General features: G+C 42.5%; 1 protein-coding gene across 12 annotated transcripts in view; it reads right to left on the bottom strand.

Moving 5' to 3' along the window:
• Nucleotides 1-20,434, bottom strand: part of LOC134351811 (CYFIP-related Rac1 interactor B) — a 197,088-nt gene that overhangs the window by 92,667 nt on the left and 83,987 nt on the right. For 9 of the 12 annotated variants that reach the window (XM_063058528.1, XM_063058516.1, XM_063058526.1 and 6 more), the window contains one exon: nucleotides 7,244-7,279. The exons of the other annotated variants lie outside the window; for them this stretch is intronic. The gene's annotated coding sequence lies outside the window, so the exon portion shown is untranslated. The remainder of the gene's footprint in view (nucleotides 1-7,243; nucleotides 7,280-20,434) is intronic. 12 annotated transcript variants of the gene reach the window in all.

Below are 20,434 nucleotides of genomic sequence, written 5' to 3'. Positions count from 1 at the left end.
AAGTTCAACTTTTGTCTCATCTGTCCACAGAACATTGTCACAGAAGCACTTTGGAACATCAAGTTGGTCTTCTGCAAACCTGAGATGTGCAGCAATTTTTTTTTTTGCAGAGAAGTTGTTTCCTCTGCGGTGTTCTTGATCAGTGTTCTTCTTATAGTGGACACATGAACAGAGACTTTACCAAGTTCTAGAGATTTCTGCAGGTCTTTTGCTGTTGCCCTTGGGTTCTTTTTCACCTCCTTCAGCATTCATTGATTGGAACACCTGACTCCAAATAGCTTTTGCAGAAGGTATTACTCTAGAGGTTCACATAATTTTTTTGAACCTAGACTGTGATAGTTTAAATGGTGTACTCGGTATCCATTTAGATAAAGATCAGACCAAAAGATGAGTAACTAATGCAGAAACCAGGTAATTACAAAGGGTTCACAAACTTTTTCTTGCAACTGTATTGAATTGACTTTTCTTCTTACATCCTTCACATACCTGAGTAAAAATCTTTACGTTACATCTTCGTCTAAATGTGCAATGTGCAATCATACTAATTTATAATCATTTATAATAAATAGAACTGTCAATGTAACATAGATTACACTGTGAGTTAATCAGTCTGATGGCCTAGTGGTTGAAGCTGTCCAGGAGCCTGTTGGTCCTGGCTTTTATGCTGCAGTACCATTTTCTGGATGGTAGCAGCTGGAATGGGGTGACTCAGGTCCCCAATGATCCTACAGACCCTTTTCACACACCTATATTTGTAAATATGCTGTATCACGAAATGTTCACAACTACAGATGCGCTGTGATGCCCACACCACTCTCTACAGAGTCCTTCGATTAAGGGAGGTACAGTCCCCATACCAGGCAGTGATACAGCCAGTCAGGATGCTCTCAATTGTGCCTCTGTAGAAAGTTCTTAGGATCTGGGGGCCCATACCAAAGCTCCTCAACCATCTGAGGTGAAAGAAGCGCTGTTGTGCCTTTTTCGCCACACAGTTGATGTGTACAGACCATGTGAGGTCCTTGGTGATGTGGATGCCGAGGAACTTAAAGCTGTTTATGCTCTCAACCCCAGGTCCATGGATGTCAATAGGGGTTAGCCCATCTCCATTCCTCCTTTGCTTTTGCGACATTGAGGGAGAAGTTGTTTTCTTGACACCACTGTGTCAGAGAGATGACTTCTTCCCTGTAGGCCATCTCGTTATTGAGATCAAGTCAATCAATGTAGTGTCATCGGAAAATTTAATTAGCAGATTAGAGCTGTGGGTGGAGACACAGTCATGGGTATACAGGGAGTAAAGGAGGGGACTTAGTACGCAGCCCTGAGGGGCTCCTGTATTGAGAGTCAGGGGTGGAGGTGAGGGAGCCCACTCTTACCACCTGCCGGCGATCTGACAGGAAGTCCAGGATCCAGCTGCACAAGGCAGCGTCAAGGCCAAGGTCTCTGAGCTTCTTGTCGAGCCTGAATGGAACTATGATGTTGAATGCTGAACTGTAGTCCAAGAACAGCATTCTCACATAAGCATCCTTCTTCTCCAGATGCGTAAGCATGCGATGTAGAGCAGTAGCTGTTGCATCATCTGTCAATCAGTTGTGTCGGTAGGCAAATTGTAGGGCATCCAGTGTGGGTGGTAGCAAACTGCAGATGTAATCCTTGACCAGCCTCTCAAAGCATTTGCTTATTATTGAGGTGAACTCAACAGGACACCAGTCGTTCAGGCATGTTACCTTGGTCTTTTTGGTACAGGGACATTGGTGGATAATTTGAAGCAGGAGGGCACTCTACACTGGGAGAGGGAGAGGGTTACATACTTTGCTCTTAAGTTTATTTCAATATGAATTGAAATTGACACTGCAGTACAGTCTTAGGCACAAGTAAAACAACTCTGTAAATCTAAGATGCTTTCAAAAATAATGAAATGAAAAGTTTCTAAATTCCAAAAACTGCTATAAAGAGCAGTAAACTCAAAAAAATGAATCAAATCAATATTTGTTATGACCATTCTTTGCCTTTAAAACTGCATCTTTTCTCTTAGGTACGCTTTATGCAGTTTTATAGGAAAATCGCCTGGTAGGCTATTCCAAGCATCAACACCAGTGATAGGTGAAACCTGGAGAGGGAGTGATGAAATATAAAGTTGGGAAGTTGATTGGGGAAAGAGACAAAAGGCAATGGAAGAAAGAAAAAGGAGGGAGGAACACCAGAAGGAGGTGATGAGCAGGCAAGGAGATAAGGTGAGGGAGGGAAAAGGGGATGGGAAATTGTGACGGGAGGGATTACCATAAGTTTGAGAAATCAATGTTCATGCCATCAGGTTGGAGGTTACCCAAATGGAATACAAAATGTTGTTCCTCTAACCTAAGTGTGGCTTCATCACAACAGTGGAGGAGGTCATGGATGGACATAACGGAATGGGAATGGGAAGTGGAATTCAAATGGGTGGTCCCTGGGAGAGCCCACTTGTTCTGACGGACAGAGTGTAGATGCTCGGCGAAGCGGTCTCTGAATCGACATCAGGAGGCCACACCGGGAACACCAGACGCAGTAAATGACCCCAACAGACTCACAGGTGAAGTGTCGCCTCACCAAGAAGGACAGTTTAGGGCCATGAATGGTAGTGAGGGGTGAGGTGTAGCAATTATCCCGCTTTCAAGGATAAGTGCCAGGAGGGAAATCAATGGGGAGGGACAAATAGACAAGAGAGTCACGTAGGCAGTGATCCCTGCAGAAAACAAAAAGTGGGGGAGGGAAAGATATGCTCAGTGGTGGGATCCCGTTGGAGGTGGTGGAAGTTTCAGAGAATTATGAGCTGGACGCGGACGCCTGTGAGATGGTAGGTGAGGACAAGAGGAACCCTATTCCTGGTAGGGTGGCGGAAGGATGGGGTAAGAGCAGATGTGTGTGAAATGGAAGGGCAGCATTGATGGTACAGGAAGGCAAGCCACTTTCTTTGAAAAAGGAGGACATCTCCTACAGTCTAGAATGAAAGGCATCATCCTGAGAGCAGATGCAGTGGAGATGGAGGGATTGAGAGAAAGGGATGGTGTTTTTACAAGTAGCAGGGTGGGACAAGATGTAGTCCAGATAGCTGTGAAAGTCCATGGGTTTGTAATAGACATTGGTGTATGCTGTCTCCAGAAATAGAGACCGTGAGATCGAGAAAGGGAAGCTGGTCGTTAGTCCATGGCCTTCTGTCCCCTTCACCAATCAACTTCCCAGCACTTTACTTCATCCTTCCCCCGGCAGGTTTCACCCATCACTTGCTGTTTCTCTCTCCCCTCCCCTCATCTTTTAAATCTACTCCTCAGCTTTTTTTTCTCCAGTTCTGCCAAAGGGTTTCAGCCCAAAACGTCAAACGTACTTTTTTCCACAGATGCTGCCTGGCCTGCTGAGCTCCTCCAGCATTTTGTGTGTGTTGCTCAGATTTCCAGCATCTGCAGATTTTTTCTTGTTTGCGATTTAATTACCAAGTATTACTCATTTTGATGGGAAAATGGACGTTTCCAATCACCCTGTTTGTTCAGCACAGTGTAATGAATGTTTCAAACTTTTTTTCAGAGATTCTCTAAGACCATCAGGTATAGGAGCAGAATAGGGCCATTTGGCCCATCGAGTCTACTCCACCATTTCATCCTGGCTAGCCCAATTTTCCTCTCAGCCCCAATATCCTGCTTTCTGCCTGTATCCCTTCATGCCCTGACCAATCAAGAATATATCAACCTCTGCCTTAAATATACATAAAGACTAGGCCTCCACAGCTGCCTGTAACAAAGAATTCCACAGATTCACCACTCTCTGGTTAAAGAAATTCTTCATCTCTGTTCCAAAAGGTCTCCCCTCTATTCTGAGGCTGTGTCCTCTGGTCTTAGACTCTCCAATCAAAAGAAACATCCTCTCCACATCCACTCTATCAAGGCCTATCACCATTCAATAGGTTTTTAATGAGATCACACGTCATTCTTCTGAATCCTGGTGGATACAGACCTTCTTCATATGTCAAGCCATTCAATCTTGGGATCATATTCATGCACCCTCTCCACATTCAGCACATTCTTTCTAAGATAATGGACCCAAAACTGATCACAATACTCCAAGTGAGGCCTCACCAGTGCTTTATAAAGCCTCAACATTACATCCTCTTGAAATCAATACTAACATTGCATTTACATTCCTCACCACAAACTCAACCTGCAAATTAACCTGCACAGACTCCCAAGTCCCTTTGCATCTCAGTTTTTTGGATTTCCTCTCATTTATAAACTAGTCAACCCTTTCACTTCTTCAACCAAAGTGCATGACCATACACTTTCCAACACTGCCTTCCATCTGTCATTTCTTTGCCCATTCTCCAAACACATCTAAGTCCTTCTGTAATATCTCTACTTCTTCAAAACCACCTGCCCCTCCACCCATCTTCACATCATCTACAAACTGTGCAACAAAGCAATCAATTCCATCATCCAAATCACTGACATATAACGTAAAAAGAATCGGTCCCAACACACGCCCCTGTGGAACACCACTAGTCACCGGCAGCCAGTCAAAAAAGGCTTCCTTTGTTCCCACGCTTTGGCTCATGCCAATCAGCCACTGTTTTATCCATGCTAGAATCTTTCCTGTAATACCATGGGGGTCATGACTTGTTAAGCAGTGTCATGTATGACACTTTGTCAAAAGCCTTCTGAAAATCCAAGTGTACAACATCAACCAATTCTCCTTTGTCTATCCTATTTGATACTTCTTCAAACAATTCCAACAGATCTGTCAGGCAAAATGTTCCCGAGGAAACCATGCTGACTACAGCCTCATGTGCCTCCAAGTACCCTGAGGCCTCAACATTAATAATCAACTTCAACATTTCCCCCCCACTGAGATCAGACTAACTGTCCTATCATTTCCTTTCTTCTGCTTTTCTCCCTTCTTGAAGAGTGGGGTGACATTTGCAATTTTCCAGTCTCCTGGAACTATTCCAGAATCTACTGATTCTTGAAAGATCATTACGCATGCCTCCACGATCTCTTCAGCCACCACTCTTTCAGAACTCTGGTCCAGGTGACTTATCTACCTTTAGACCTTTCAGTTTCCCAAGAATCTTCTCTCTAGTTATGGTAACTTCACATACTTCATGCCCCCTGACACCTGGAACTTCCACCATACACAGTGGAAATTGATGCAACATACTTATTCAGTTCATCCACTATTTCACAGTTCTCCATTACTACCTCTTCAGTATAGTTGTCCAGCAGTCCAATATCTATTCTTGCCTCTCTTTCAGACTTTACGTATGTGAAGAAATTTTTGGTATCCTCATTAATATTATTGGCTAACTTTCTTTTGTATTCTATCTTTATCGTCTTAATGACTTTTTTTTAGCTGTCCTCTGTTGGTTTTTAAAAGCTTCACAATTCTCTGACTTCCCACTAACCTTTGCTTTAACATATGTTCTCTCTTTGGCTTTTATGTTGGCTTTGACTTCTTTTGTTAACCACAGTTGCGTCACCTTTCCTTTAGAATACTTCTTCCTCTTTGGGATGTATATATCCTGTGCCTTCAGAGTTGCTTCCAGAAATTCCAGCCATTGCTGCTCTGCCATCATCCTTGCCAGTGTTCTTTTCCAATCAATTCTCCCCAGCTCTTTTCTGATGTCTCTGTAATTCTCTCTGTAATACTCAAGTCTCAGGGTGAATTCGATCATATTATGATCACTTGCCCTTCAGGGTTCTTTTTCCTTAAGCTCTCTAATCCATTCTGGTTCATTGCACAACACTCAATCCAGAATAGCTGATCCTTTAGTGGGCTCAACCACAAGCCACTCTAAAAAGCCATCTCATAGGCACCCCAGAAATTCCCATTCTTGTAATCCAGCACCAACATGATTTTCCCAATCTAACTGCATATTGAAGTCCCCCATGACTATTGTAACTGTAAGGGTTTCTTTTTTCATGTTATTTGCTAAGGCTAATAAAATGGCTTCTTTGTTATGTTATAATAAAATGGCTTATGTTAACTGCTGAGTTAACAGTAGCAGCTAGTTTGGGTTATAATTACTGATAACAGGAATTGTATTCATTTGCTAACCAATTGGGATAGATGTTATTCTTTCTTGTGTGTCTGCAAGCTATCGTTTTCGTGGGCTTTGGGCAGGAGGCGCGATGGGGACAGAGAGAGGAGACGCGACCGAGAGATGCCGTAAGCTGAGCAATGGAACGGGCCCCGAGCAGGAGTCCGAGGCCCAGGGTCTTCGGCGAGGAGAGGAGGCAAGGACAGACTTGTGTGGAGCATTTGGTCAACCACTGAGGGTGGTCCCATTCGAGGGCCAGCGGAGTTCGGAGGACATCAACTGGAGGAAAGGGAGACCCGGTTCTGTAAGAGCTCCAACGAATTATTTGTGCACAGAACTCAGAATTACTGACTTGGCGCCTTTATTGTATTTGTTTCTACTAACCCATCACCAAGAAATAAATTAATTTTTTAATCGCATATGGTGTACTGTCTGTTATTGGCGTGCTAGGGTACATCACACAGCATCTACATAAACTTGATTACCCAGTTTGGCGGGGCCAAAGGCTGCTCCCCCTAGACGAAAACGAACTGAGAGAGCCCGAGGCTTACCAGGAAGCTACATAACATTGTCCTTTTGGAATGCATTTTGTATCTCCTGTTGTAATTTGTAGGCCATATACTTGCCACTTCCGACCCTATATCACCTCTAATGATTTGATTTCATTTTTTTTTTACTAACAAAGCAATGCCACCTCTTCTGCCTTCCTTCTTACCCTTTCAATATAATGTGCATCCATGGACATTATGCTCCCAGCTATAATCTTTCAGCCATGATTCCAAGACATCTGCAACTGTGCTGCAAGTTCATCTATCTTATTCCGTATACTGCGCACATTCAAATATAACACGTGCTTTCTCAGACTGCAGCCTCTCAGACCTAAAGCCCTAAGATCACCTCTCTGATTATGTCCGCTCAGACAATGGCCATTGTGACAATTCCAATGAGAAAGAAGTGCATCATAGTAAATGTTATTTGAGTATTTAAAATATAGTTTTCAAAATCAATAACACAATGGCACTTCTATGTTCTATTTCCTTCCTATCCCCCAATTATATCTTTCATCAAAAGCTTAAATCCTAATAATTTGAGGTAAACTTCTATCGCTTTGTCTTTATCATTTTACACAAAGAATCAACAAACTTTAACTTATGTAATACTTGAAAAAAATGCATGGGCACTTACCTAGAACCAATGCTGCTTTATGTATTCACTTCCACTCTAGAATAACATATAAAAGGAAATGTTTCGTTTAATCTGTGTTCCTGTATTTGTAGTTTTACCAATCAAACGCTCACTTTTCAGAACATATTTATAAATGCTGAAACAATTATTTGTTGACTCAACGATAAAAGTCTCAATGAGCTTTCACTTGCACTACTCGAGGATATCATCTCACTGTTTGTATTTTACTTTTCATTATTCACTTTAAATACTCTTTTCTTCCCTTCATTCAGCATCCAAATGATTATCTTTATTCTCCAAATAAGAACAAATTTTCGAATGGAAAAAGGACACTACTGTGGCTGACCAATGAAGTCAGAGCCAAAATAAAAGCAAAAGAGAGGGCATACAAGGAAGTTAAAGCTAGTGGGAAGCTAGACGATTGGGAAGCTTTTAAAAACTTGCAAAAGAAAACTAAGAGGGTCATTAGGAAGGAAAAGATGAATTATGAAAGGAAGCTGGTGACTGATATCAAAAAAGGTACTAAAAGCTTTTTAAGTATATAAACGGTAAAAGAGTCGAGGGTAGATATAGGACCCATAGAAAACAACGCTGGAGATATTGCAATGAGAGACACAGAGATGGCATAATGCATATTTTGTATCAGTCTTCACAGTGGAAGACATCTGCAGTAAACCAGACATTCAAGAGTGTCAGGGAAGTGAAGTATATGCAGTGAAAATTATGACTGAGGTGGTGCTCAGGAAGCTTAATAGTCTGAGGGTGGATAAATCTCCTGGACCTGATGGAATGCACCCTTGGGTTCTGAAGGAAGTAGCTGGAGAGATTGCGGAGGCATTAACAATGATCTTTCAAGAATTGATAGATTCTGGCATTGTACCGGATGACTGGAAAATTGCAAATGTTACTCCACTATATAAGGGGGTGGGAAGCAGCAGAAAGGAAACTATAGACCTGTTATCCTGACATCAGTAGTTGGGAAGTTGTTGGAATCGAATATTAGGGATGAGATTATGGTGTACCTGGAGGCACATGACAAGATAGGCCAAAGCTAGCATTTTCCTAAAAGGAAAATTCTCCCTGACTAACCTACTGCAGTTTTTTGAGGAAATTACAAGCAGGGTAGATAAAGGAGATGCAATAGATATCGTGTACTTGGATTTTCAGAAGGCCTTAGACAAGGTGCCGCACATGAGGCTGCTTAGCAAGATAAGAGCCCATGGCATTACAGGGAAGTTACTCGCATGGGTGGGGCATTGGCTGATCGGCAGAAAACAAAGAGTGGGAATAAAGGGATCCTATTCTGGCTGGCTGCCAGTTAACAATGGAGTTCCACAGGGGTCAGTGTTGGGACCACTGCTTTTTACAAGGTATGTCAATGATGTGGACTGTGGGATAAATGGATTTGTGGCTAAATTTGCTGATGATGCAAAGATATGTGGAGAAGCGGATAGTATTGAGGAAACAGAGAGCCTGCAGAGAGACTTAGATAGTTTAGGGCAGTGGTCCCCAACCACCGGGCCGCAAAGCATGTGCTACCGGGCCGCGAGGAAATGATATGATTTGGCAATATGAAACGATATGAGTCAGCTGCACCTTTCCTCATTCCCTGTCACGCCCAGTGTTGAACTTGAATGTACGCGAGGTCATCAGTCAGTCATTAACCTACAACTACTCGATGAGTAAAACACAAACATCGCTTGAGAGTTTCATTGGAAGAGGTGGTAGATGTCGACAACAAGGCAATACTGCTGGTTTATGTGTGATATATATTTCAAGACGATGTGTACAAGGATATGCTGTGTGCACTGCCGCTGCCAACTAACACAACTGGGGCAGAACTATTCAAGTCTTTGAATGACTATATGTCAGGCAAACTGGACTGGTCATTCTGTGTTGGAATATGCACAGACGGGGCTGCAGCTATGACTGGGCGGCTGTCTGGTTTCACTACCCGAGTCAAAGAGGTTGTTCCTGAATGCCAGCCTACACACTGTCATACACAGGGAAATGCTGGCTAGCCGAAAAATGTCACCTGATCTTAACAGCGTATTGAGTGACGTTGTTGAAGTTATCAATCACATCAAAGCAAAAGCCCTTAACTCACGTATGTTTGAGCAGCTTGCAAGGAAATGGATGCAGAGCACAAACGCTTTCTCTTACACACTGAAGTCAGGTGGCTATCAAGGGGGAGAGCTCTGGCCAGGGTTTTTGAGTTAAGAGAGCAGCTACAGATTTCTTTCAGGAAAAAAGTCGCCACTGGCAGCATACTTCAGCGACGAGGAGTGGATAGCAAAACTCGCTTATCTGTGTGACATCTTCAACCTGCTCAATGAACTCAATTTGTCACTTCAGGGGAGAATGACAACTGTCTTCAAGTTGGCAGATAAAGTGTCTGCTTTCAAAGCCAATCTAGAACTGTGGGGACGGCGAGTGGACAGGGGCATATTTGACATGCTCCCAACACTAGCTGGGATTTTGGGAGAGACTGAGGCTGCACCGTCCTTCTCACAGCTGGTGCGCAATCACGTATCTTCACTGTCAACAGAATTCGAGCGTTACTTCCCCACCACAAATGACCCAAGAAGTGCAAGGAATGGGTCCGTGAATCATCCATGTCAGCACAGGAAGAAGATCAACTACTCGAGCTTGCAAATGACAGTAGGCTGAAAAGTATGTTTGACATAACATCTCTGCCGGCATTCTGGATCAAAGTCAAGCTTGAATATCCTGAGATAGCCACGAAAGCACTGAAAATGTTGCTTCCATTTCCAACATCATATCTCTGCGAAGTGGGCTTTTCTGCAATGAATGCAATGAAAACTAAATTGTAGAATAGACTGGACTTAAGGAACCCCCTTCGAGTATCGTTGTCTCCCATCACCCCTCGATGGGACCGTCTTGTTGCAGGGAAACAAGCCCAGGGCTCCCACTGATTCAGCGATATTGGTGCGTTGCAATGTTATATGCTCATATGAGGAAAATATGTGCTGTGTGTTTAATATCCAAACGTTACTTAAAATGTTATGATGCTATTGACTTATAACTGACTTATCACTATATTCATGCGAGGAAAATATGTGTTGTGTTTAATATTAAATTCGTTAGATAAACCCTTTTAGAAACGAAATTGAGTGTATTAGCCACTTATAAGTGACTTATCGTTGACTTATCACCTATATTCCGGTCGTGATTAACACATCCCCCCAAAACTGTCAGCCGGTCCGCAAGAATATTGTCAATATTAAACCAGTCCGTGGTGCAAAAAAGGTTGGGGACCCCGTTTTAGGGGAATGGGCAAAGAAGCGGCAAATGAAATACAATGTTGGAAAGTGTACGGTCATGCACTTTGGGGGAGGAAAAGAACGGGCAGACTATCATTTAGATGGGGAGAGAACTCAAAATGCAGAGATGCAGAGGGACTTGGGAGTCCTTGTGCAGGATACCCTAAAGGTTAACCTCCACATTGAGTTGGTGGTGAAGAAGGCAATGCAATGTTGACATTCATTTCTAGAGGTATAGAATACAAGAGCAGGGATGTGATGTTGAGGCTCTATAAGGCACTCGTGAGACCACACTTGGAGTATCGTGTGCAGTTTTGGGCTCCTTATTTCAGAAAGGATATACCGACATTAGAGAGGGTTCAGAGAAGATTCATGAGAATCATTCCAGGAATGAAAGGGTTACCATATGAGGAATGTCTGGCAGCTCTTGGGCTGTATTCCCTGGAGTTCAGGAGAATGAGGGGGGATCTGATAGAAACATTCCAAATGTTAAAAGGCCTGAACAGATTAGATATGGCAAAGTTATTTCCCATGGTAGGGGAGTCTAGGACAAGAGGGCACGACTTCAGAATTGAAGGACATCCATTTAGAGCAGAGATGCAGAGATATTACTTTAGTCAGAGGGCAGTAAATCTGTGGAATTTGTTGTCACAAGCGGCTGTGGAGGCCAAGTCATTGGGTGCATTTAAGGCAGAGATAGATAAGTTCTTGATTAGCCAGGGCATCAAAGGGTATGGGGGAAGGCAGGGGAGAGGGAATGATGAGAAGAATTGGATCAGCCCATGATTGAATGGCAAACAGACTCGATGGGCCAAATGGCCTACTTTTGCTCCTATATCTTATGCTCTTACACATCATTGATTCTCTTCCTCTGCCTTACCAATAGCTGTTGTGCCTCCACCTCCCCCAATTCTGGAATTGGCCTCTTCCACACTATCCTTTTCTTTCAAGAGCCTCCTTAAAACATGCTAGTTTGATGAAGTCTTTGGTTACATCTGCTAATCCTGTTTTTTTTTGCAGTTTGGGTTTAACTTTTCTTATGCCTTTGTGAAGTTCACAAAAACTGGGGGCGTCCGGACTACTTCTTTTCTCATTAATGTCAATGATTTAGTGAATTGAAATGATGACTCTGTGGTCAGGTTTGCAGAGGATACAAAGGTAGATGAAGAGGCATATAGTGTTAGATAGTGTTGAGGAAGCAGAAGGCCTTGGTTTAAGAGAATGGGTAATAAAAGGGTAGATGGAAAACAGTGTAGAGAAGTATTTGGTCATGCACTTTGGTAGAAGGAAAGTTCAAAGTTCAAAGTGAATTTTATCATCAAAGTACATATATGTCACCATATACAACTCTGAGATTCATTTTCATGGGGAAATACTCAGCAAATACATAGAACAGAAATTGTAACAGGATCAATGAAAGATCACACAGAGTGCAGAAGACAACAAACTGTGCAAATGCAAATATTTTAAAAAAGCAATAAATAACAAAGAATCCTTAAAGTGAGATCATTGGATGTGCAAACATTTCAATGATGGGGCAAGTGAATGTAATTATCCCCTTTTATTCAGCCTGATGGTTGACAGGTAGTAATGGTTCTTGAACCTGGTAGTGCGAATCCTAAGGCTCTTGTACCTTCTACCGATGGCAGCAGTGAGAAGAGAGCATCATGGCCTGGACGGTGGGGATCTCTGATGATGGATGCTGCTTTCCTATGACAGCATTTCATGTAGATGTGCTCAATAGCTGGGAGAGCCTTACCAGCAATGTACTGGGCCGAATCCGCTACCTTTTGTAGGCTTTTCAGTTCGAAGTCATTGGTGTTTCTGTACCAGGCCATGATGCAGCCAGGATACATCTATAGAAGTTTGTCAAAGTTTTAGATGTCATGCCGAATCTTTGTAGATTCCTAAAGTAGTGGAGGTACTTTTTTCACAATTGCACTTATGTGCTGGGTCAAGGACAGGTCCTCTGAAATAGTAACACCCAAGAATTTAATATTGCTAACCCTCTCCACCTCTCATCTTCCAATGAGGACTGGCTCATGGACCTCTGTTCCTTGGTCTTGCTAACATTGAATAAAACATTGTTATGACACAACTCAGCCAGATTTTCAATCTCCCTCTTGTATGCTGATTGATCATCACCTTTGATTTGGCACACAACAGTGGTGTCATCAACAAACTTGAATATAGCATTGGAGCTGTGCTTAACTACACAGTCATAGGTATCAAGTGAGTAGCGCAGGGGGCAAAGCATACAGCCCTGTGGTGCACCTGTGCTGCTGGAAATAGAGGAGGCGATGTTGTTGCCAATTGAACTGACTGGGATCCACAAGTAAGGAATCCAATTGCACAAGGAGGAATTGAGGTTAAAATCTTGGAGCTTATTAGTTAATTTTGAGAGGATGATAGTATTAAATGCTGAGCAGTAGAAGGCAGCCCATACATCACCTTCAGAGACTAAGATCATAGGATCATTGGAGATGTGGGGGTTCGCGATGGAATTTCCATGTTCTGATGGTCAAAGCAAATAGAGAATACATTGAGCTTATCTGGAAGCTAAGCCCTGCTGTCTCCCATGCTGCTTGATACAACTCTGTAGGAGGTGATGGCATGCTAAAAAAAAAAGCATGCTAAAACAGAAATACTGTATATTAAACAAAAGTGAGGTAGTGTCCAAAGATTCAATGTCCATTTAGGAATTGGATGGCAGAGGGGAAAAGGCTGTTCCTAATCACTGAGTGTATGCCTTCAGGCTTCTGTACCTCCTACCCGATGGTAACAGTGAGAAAAGGGCATGCCCTGGGTGCTGGAGGTCTTTAATAATGGACACCACCTTTCTGAGACACCATTCCCTGAAGATGTCCTGGGTGCTTTGTAGGCTAGTACCCAAGATGGAGCTAACTAGATTGACTAACAGTTGAGTCAGTGGCAAGGAAGGCAAATTGCAAAGTTAGCGTTCATTGAGCAGCCTAGAATGTAATGTTGTGGCTTTATAAGGCATTCACCTGACTGCACTTGGGAGTATTGAGAGCAGATTTGGACACTTATCTAAGAAAATGTGCTGGCATTGGAGAGGGTCCAGAGAAGGTTCATTAGAATGATTATGGGAATAAAAGGGTAAATGTATGAGCAAAAGAGAAACCAGGATGGTGTGTTGCCTCACGGGTGCTAGGGTTCATCGTGTATCAGAGTGGCTGCGGGATATTTTCAAGGAAGAGGGGAAACAGCCAGAGGTCATGGTGCATATTGGCACTAATGACATAGGCCAAAAAGAGGGAAGATGTTAAGAGGTTCTATGCAGTGAGTATATAGTTAGAAAAGAGGCTGAAGAGAAGTCCTCCGAGGTTATAATCTCCAGAATACTCCCTGTGCCACAGGCTAGTGCAGGTAGGAATGGGGCGATAGCACAGATGAATGAGTGGCTACGGAAATGGTGCAGGGACAGTTTCAAGTTCTTGGATCAATGGAATCTTTCCTGGGGAAGGGGTTACCTGTAAAAGAGGGTGTGTTGCACATGAACTGGAGGGGAATCAATATCCTGTCCAGGAGGTATGCTGGTGCTACTCAGGAGAGTTTAAACTAGTTGTGCAGAGGGTAGAACTGGAGCCCCAGGTCATGAGCTGGAGGGGAACTCAAGGGAAGGATCAGACCATATCAATGTCAGAAAAAGTAATGAAAGGTAAAATCAAAGTAACAAGCATGATTGGTCAGATAGTTTAAAGTGTGTATATTTTAATGCTAGAAGTAAAGGTGATGAACTTAGAGCATGGATCAGTACGTAGAACTCCAACGTTGTAGCTGTTAGGAAAACTGGGTTGAGAGAGGAGTAAGCATGGGGGATTAATGTACCAGGTTTTAGAAAAGAGAGAGGACGAGGTAAAAGAGGAGGTGGTTTTTAACTGCTAATCATGGACAATATCACAGCTGCATTCTGAGGAGACATAATGGAGGGGTGAGACACTGAGTCCATTTATCTGAAACTCAGGAATATGAAGGGTGCAATCACACTGATGGGATTGTACTACAGATCCCCAAATAGCCACCAGAACATTGAGGAACAGATATGTAATCAGATTAAGGAAATATGTAAAAATAATAGGGTTGTTGTCATGGAGGACTTCAACTTCCCTAATATCAGCTGGAACCTTCTTAATGTAAGGGGTTTAGATGGGGCTGAATTTGTTTAGTACAGGGGTCCCCAACCTTTATTGCACTGCGGACCGGTTTCATATTGACAATATTCTTGCGGACCAGCCGACCACAGGGGTTGCCAACGAACAAGAGTAGCAGTCAAATACGTTGGGTTTACCCCTGAGAAAGACTACAATGGCCATGAAGCCTTGCGCGGGCACCAATGCGCATGCGTGTACGTGCCCATTTTTTCTACAAATCCTTTTTGGCGATTCTGTTTGGGGGGGTGTGCTAATCACGAATGCAATATAGGTGATAAGTGGCTAATACACTTAATTTCGTTTCTAAAAGGGTTTATCTAACGAATTTAATATTAAACATACAGCGCATATTTTCCTCGCATGAATATAGCGATAAGTCAATTATCAGGGGAGCTTGAAGTAAGTGTTGAACGAACTTCCAGTAGAAGTGGTAGAGGCAGGTTCGGTATTATCATTTAAAGAAAACTTAGATAGGTATATGGACAGGAGAGGAATGGAGGGTTATGGGCTAAGTGCAGGTCGGTGGGACCAGATGAAAGTAGCGTTCGGCACGGACTAGAAGGGCCGAGATGGCCTGTTTCCGTGCTGTAATTGTTATATGGTTATATAAGTCAATAGCATCATAACATTTTAAGTAACGTTTGGATATTAAACACACAGCACATATTTTCCCCATATGAACATATAAAATCATTGCAACACACCAATATCGCAGAACCAGTGGGAGCCCTGGGCTTGTTTTCCTGCAACAAGACGGTCCTATCGAGGGGTGACGGGAGACAGTGATACTCGAAGGAGGTTCCTTATGTCCAGTCTATTCCGCAATTTAGTTTTCGTTGCATTCATTGCAGAAATATGTTGGAAATGGAAGCAATGTTTTCAGTGCTTTCGTGGCTATCTCAGGATATTTAGCCTTGACTTTGATCCAGAATGCCAGCAGAGATGTTATGTCAAACATACTTTTCAGCCCGCCATCATTTGCAAGCTCGAGGAGTTGATCTCCTTCCCATGCTGACATGGATGATGCGTGCGTAATGACCTCACTCACGTTCAAGCTCAACAGTGGGCGTGACAGGGAATGAGGAGAGGTGCAGCTGACTCCTATCGTCAAATCATATCGTTTCCTCGTGGCCTGGTAGCGCATGCTTTCCGGCCCGGTGGTTGGGGACCACTGGTTTAGTATATTCAGGAAGGTTTCTTAAATTAGTATGTGGACAGTCCAATGAGAGGAGGGGCCATACTGGACCCAGTGTTGGGTAATGAGCCTGGCCAGGTGACAGATCTTTCAGTGGATGAACAGTGAGGGAACAGAGACCACAATTCCTCATCTTTCAGGATGGCTATAGATAAGGTCCTTGTGGGAGAGTTTTAAATTGGAGTAGGGCAAATTACAAGGGCATTAGGCCTAGGCAGCATTAATTTGGAACACCTTTTCCCTGACAAGTCCACATCAGATATGTGAATGGTGTTTCAAGATCAATTGCTCAGAGTACAGGAAAGGGATGTTCCTGTTAAAAAGAAGGACAGGGATGGAAAGATAAGAGAACCTTGGGTGTCCAGAGATGTGATGAATTTAGTCAAGAAGAAAAAGAACAGTATGTAAAGCTTCAGAAGTCAGGTTCAAACAAAGCACATGAGAGTATAAAGAAGCCAGAAAAGAAATAAAGAAGGGAATTAGAAAAACCAGGAGGGACCATAACAAGTCCTTGGCAAGTAGGATTAAGGTGAATCCCAAGGCTTTCTATACATACATCAAGAGTAAAATGATAATTAGCAAGAGGGTGGAACCAGTCAAGAATAAAAGGGGAACATTTGCTTGGATACAAAGAATGTGAGTGAGAGTACTATGCTTCAGTATTTATCAAGCAAAAGGATACGGAGGACCAGGAGATCAGTATTTATTGTATGAATATGTTAGGGTGTTTAGAGATCAAGGGGGAGGATGTGTTAGGCCTCCTAAGGAGTATTACAGTGGGTAAGTCCCCAGGTCCAGATGCGATTTACCCAGGTTATTGAAGGAGGCAAGACACGAGATTGCTGGGCCCTTGACCATTATCTTTGTGTCCTCTCTAGCCACGGGCAAGGTCCCAGAGGAATGGCGAGTGGCTAATATGTCTATTGGAGAAGGGAACAAGGGAAGATCTTGAGAACTATAGACCAGTGAGTCTCCATTTGTAGGGAAATTGCTGGATAAAATTCTTTAGGGATAGAATATATGAGCATTTGGAAACTAATTACCTAATTAGGGAGAACCAGCATGGCAATGGGTGCCTTACCAATTTCATTGAGTTTTCTGACAAGGTGACGAGAGAGACTGATGGAGGTAGGGCAGTGGATGTTGTCTACATAGATTTTAGTAAGGCATTTGACAAAGTCGCTCATGGAAGGCTAATCCAGAACATTAAGATGCATGGACTCCATGGCGAACTGGCTGTTTGGATTTAGAAATGGCTTGCGCATAGATGACAGAGGACAGCGGTTGAAGGTACTTATTCAGGCTGGAGGTCTGTAATTGGTGGAGCTCCACAGGGATCTGTACTGGGACCTCTGCTGTTTGTAATGCATATAAATGACCTGAATGAAAATGTAGATGGTGGGTTGATAAATTTGTGGATATTACAAGATTGGTGGAGTTGTGGGTAGTATACAAGACTGGCAAAAAATACAGCATGATATAGACCAGTTATAGATATGGGCAGAGAAATGGCAGATGGAGTTTAACCCAGATAAATGAGAGATGTTACATTTCAGTAAGGCAAATGTAAAAAAAAGTGTCAGAAGTATGGAATACTTGCTTTCATTAGTCGAGCCATTGAGGTCGAAAGTCAGGAGGTTATGTTGTAACTTTACAAACCTCTGCCAGGGCACATCTGGAGTATTGCAATACAGTTCTGGTCACCCCACTATAAGTGGATGATGAGGCTTTGGAGAGGGTACAGAAGATGCTGCACCAGGACACTGCCTGGTTTAGAGGCCATGTGCTATCACAAGAGGCGGGATAAACTTGGGTTGTTTTCTCTGGAGCATCAGAGGCTGAAACAGGATCATATAGAGGTTTATAAGATAATGTGAGGCAGAGATAAAGTGGACAGAAAGTGCCTGTTTCCCAGAGTTGAAATGTCTAATACCAGAGGACATGAATTGAAGGTGAGCGGGGGTAGGTTCAAGGAGGATATGAGGGTTAAGTTTTTTTTCTCAGAGAGTCTCAGATGCAAGGAATGTACTGCCTCGTATGATGGTACAGGCAAACACATTAGAGGCTTTTATTTGGTGGCTCTGGGCCTGTACTTGCTGGAACTTAGAAGAATGAAGGGGGAAGATCATTGAAATCAATAAAATATTGAAAAGCCTAAATCGAGTGGACATGGAGAAGATGTTTCCGATCGTGGAGGAGTCAAGGACCAGAAGACACAGTACAAAATAGGACATCCCTTTAGAACAGGGATGAGGAAGTATTTCTTTCGTCAGAGGATGGTGAATCTGTGGAATTCATTGCCACAGATGGCTGTGGAGGCCAAGTCATTTGCTATATTTAAAGCAGAAGTTGATAGATTCTTCATTAGTAAGGGCATCAAAGGTTATGGGGAGAAGGCAGGAGAAAGGAATTGGGAGGGACAATAAATCAGTCACAATGGAATGGTGAAGCAGACTGAGTAGGCTGAATGGCCTAATTCTGCTACTATCTCTTGTCGCCTTTATTTGTGCTAAAGACATGCAAATTGATGTTGCTGCTTAATTAAATAAGACACTATGTGCTATAACTCTTACCAAGCATGCAAACTTTAATTGGATTGGATTACTTTTAGATGATTGCTCTTTGACCTTATTTAAGTTCAACTTTAATTATCATTCGAGCATACATGAATATAGTCAAATGAAGTAGTGTTCCTCCAGGCCCAAGTTGCAAAACACATTACCAACAGCACACAACAAATTGCACATAGCACATAGCATAAATAACACATATGATTACAATTGCTGAAAAACAGTCACAAAAATAAAAAGAAATAGCCCAGCCAAGTCCGAGTGGCAAGACTGTAGTTTGTCCTGATCCGGTTTGTTCTTCCACTGAGAAAACACTGGAGGAAAGGGCCAACCCCCAACCCAGTATCGATACCAGCATACCCACAGAGGCCTGTGCTCTCTCCCACACCACCTCCGATGTCTCCTCCCCTGGGCAACTGCAACAGGCGACAATCTGGGCCTAGTCCTCTCCAGAACCAAAGCAATGCAGCTCCCCTGCCAATGATCTCTCCAATGAACCAGTGAACTAGACTTGCAGTATTCTATGTTACCATTGTCCAACAGGGTCTTGTAACCACAATAAAAATATACAAGACAATCACTCGCACTGCACACCGTCCCGACACAACATAAGGTACACAACAAGTCCAAACAAAGATATGCAATACTTCCAGCTCCATCACTACCGAGCAATTTGCTGATGAGATAGTCCTGAAGTAATTGATGTCTCACAATTGTAAAGGACAAATAAATATACCTTTGATTGCACCCAGGGTGGATGCTCTGTCCGAGCAAACTGCCATCTTACCAGAGGGTTTAACTAATGAATTAGTGATAATGATTTATTCTACCAAAATGTACGGCAAGTTATGAATCAGTCACTTGCTTTACCTGACTGGCAGATTTGTAGATATTTTCAGTAGGCAAAAGTAAAGTAATGAGACAAGGTTTAGTGAGCAAAGAAAATCAAAAATTCTGATATTTTAAACCATCAGTGTTGAAACAAAATCATGAGTAACCCTGCCACGATACAAATAGTTGGCATGATTACATTCAGAATATCACAGTCCTGCTCTCTTTAATAGAAAAAGGATATTACAGTTGCTCAGGTTTTTGAGTACAGCATGCAAAATGGCTGAGCATTCAGATACACTGGACTATTTCTACATTTCCCCATCAGAACAAAGTTTGTGATTTATAAGACTGCTGCTTTTTTAAGCATTCTAACACATCCAGATAACACAGACCATGTCAAACTATTGTTCTTCGTCTAGAAGAATCAGAGATCAGAGTTTGCATTGAAGGGAGCTGGGTTAAGGGAGGGAAAGATCAATAGATATAAATGACATTCAATAAGCAAGTAGTTAATCTATGGATTAGATTCCCAGTCAAATAGCAGAACCGATTGGCATCTGTTCACTGAAAAAAAATTGTTTTAGTAACATTTTCCACAAAGAATGCGAAGAGCGTCCTTAAATAACATGGTTTTAGACCAATGTTTCCCTTGGTTAGATTTGGATCAAGTTCAGACTAACTGATAAACGATCCAGGTTACTCAACAACTCCAGCAATGCACAAAAATAGGTGAAAATCAACTTGTTTGATTTTGGTATTTTGTGATCAATTCCAACTTGCTTCTGAAATTAATTTTCAACAAATGAAACTCAGACTACATTTGTATGTATATCATAGTCCACAAAAGATATTTTGAGCATGGAGACAATGACAATCTGCAGAGCTGTGAAACAAGATAAAATCTGCAGATGCTGGAAATCCGAGCAACACACACATACAAAATACTGGAGGAACTCAGAAAGCCAGGCAGCATCTACAGAAAAAAGTACAGTCGACATTTTGGGCCAAAACCTTTTGGCAGTCCTGTCTGAAACGTTGACTGTACTTTTTTTCCAAAGAGTTCCTCCAGCATTTTGTGTGTGTTGTACTGACTTCCAATGTTATTTTGAACAGTTGTTACCCGAATTAAAAAT

The sequence above is a fragment of the Mobula hypostoma genome, chromosome 9 (genome assembly GCF_963921235.1).
Source record: "Mobula hypostoma chromosome 9, sMobHyp1.1, whole genome shotgun sequence".
NCBI lineage: Eukaryota > Metazoa > Chordata > Chondrichthyes > Myliobatiformes > Myliobatidae > Mobula > Mobula hypostoma.
Note: the sequence above shows the minus strand (reverse complement) of the source record. Positions and strands in the feature narration are given on the sequence as shown.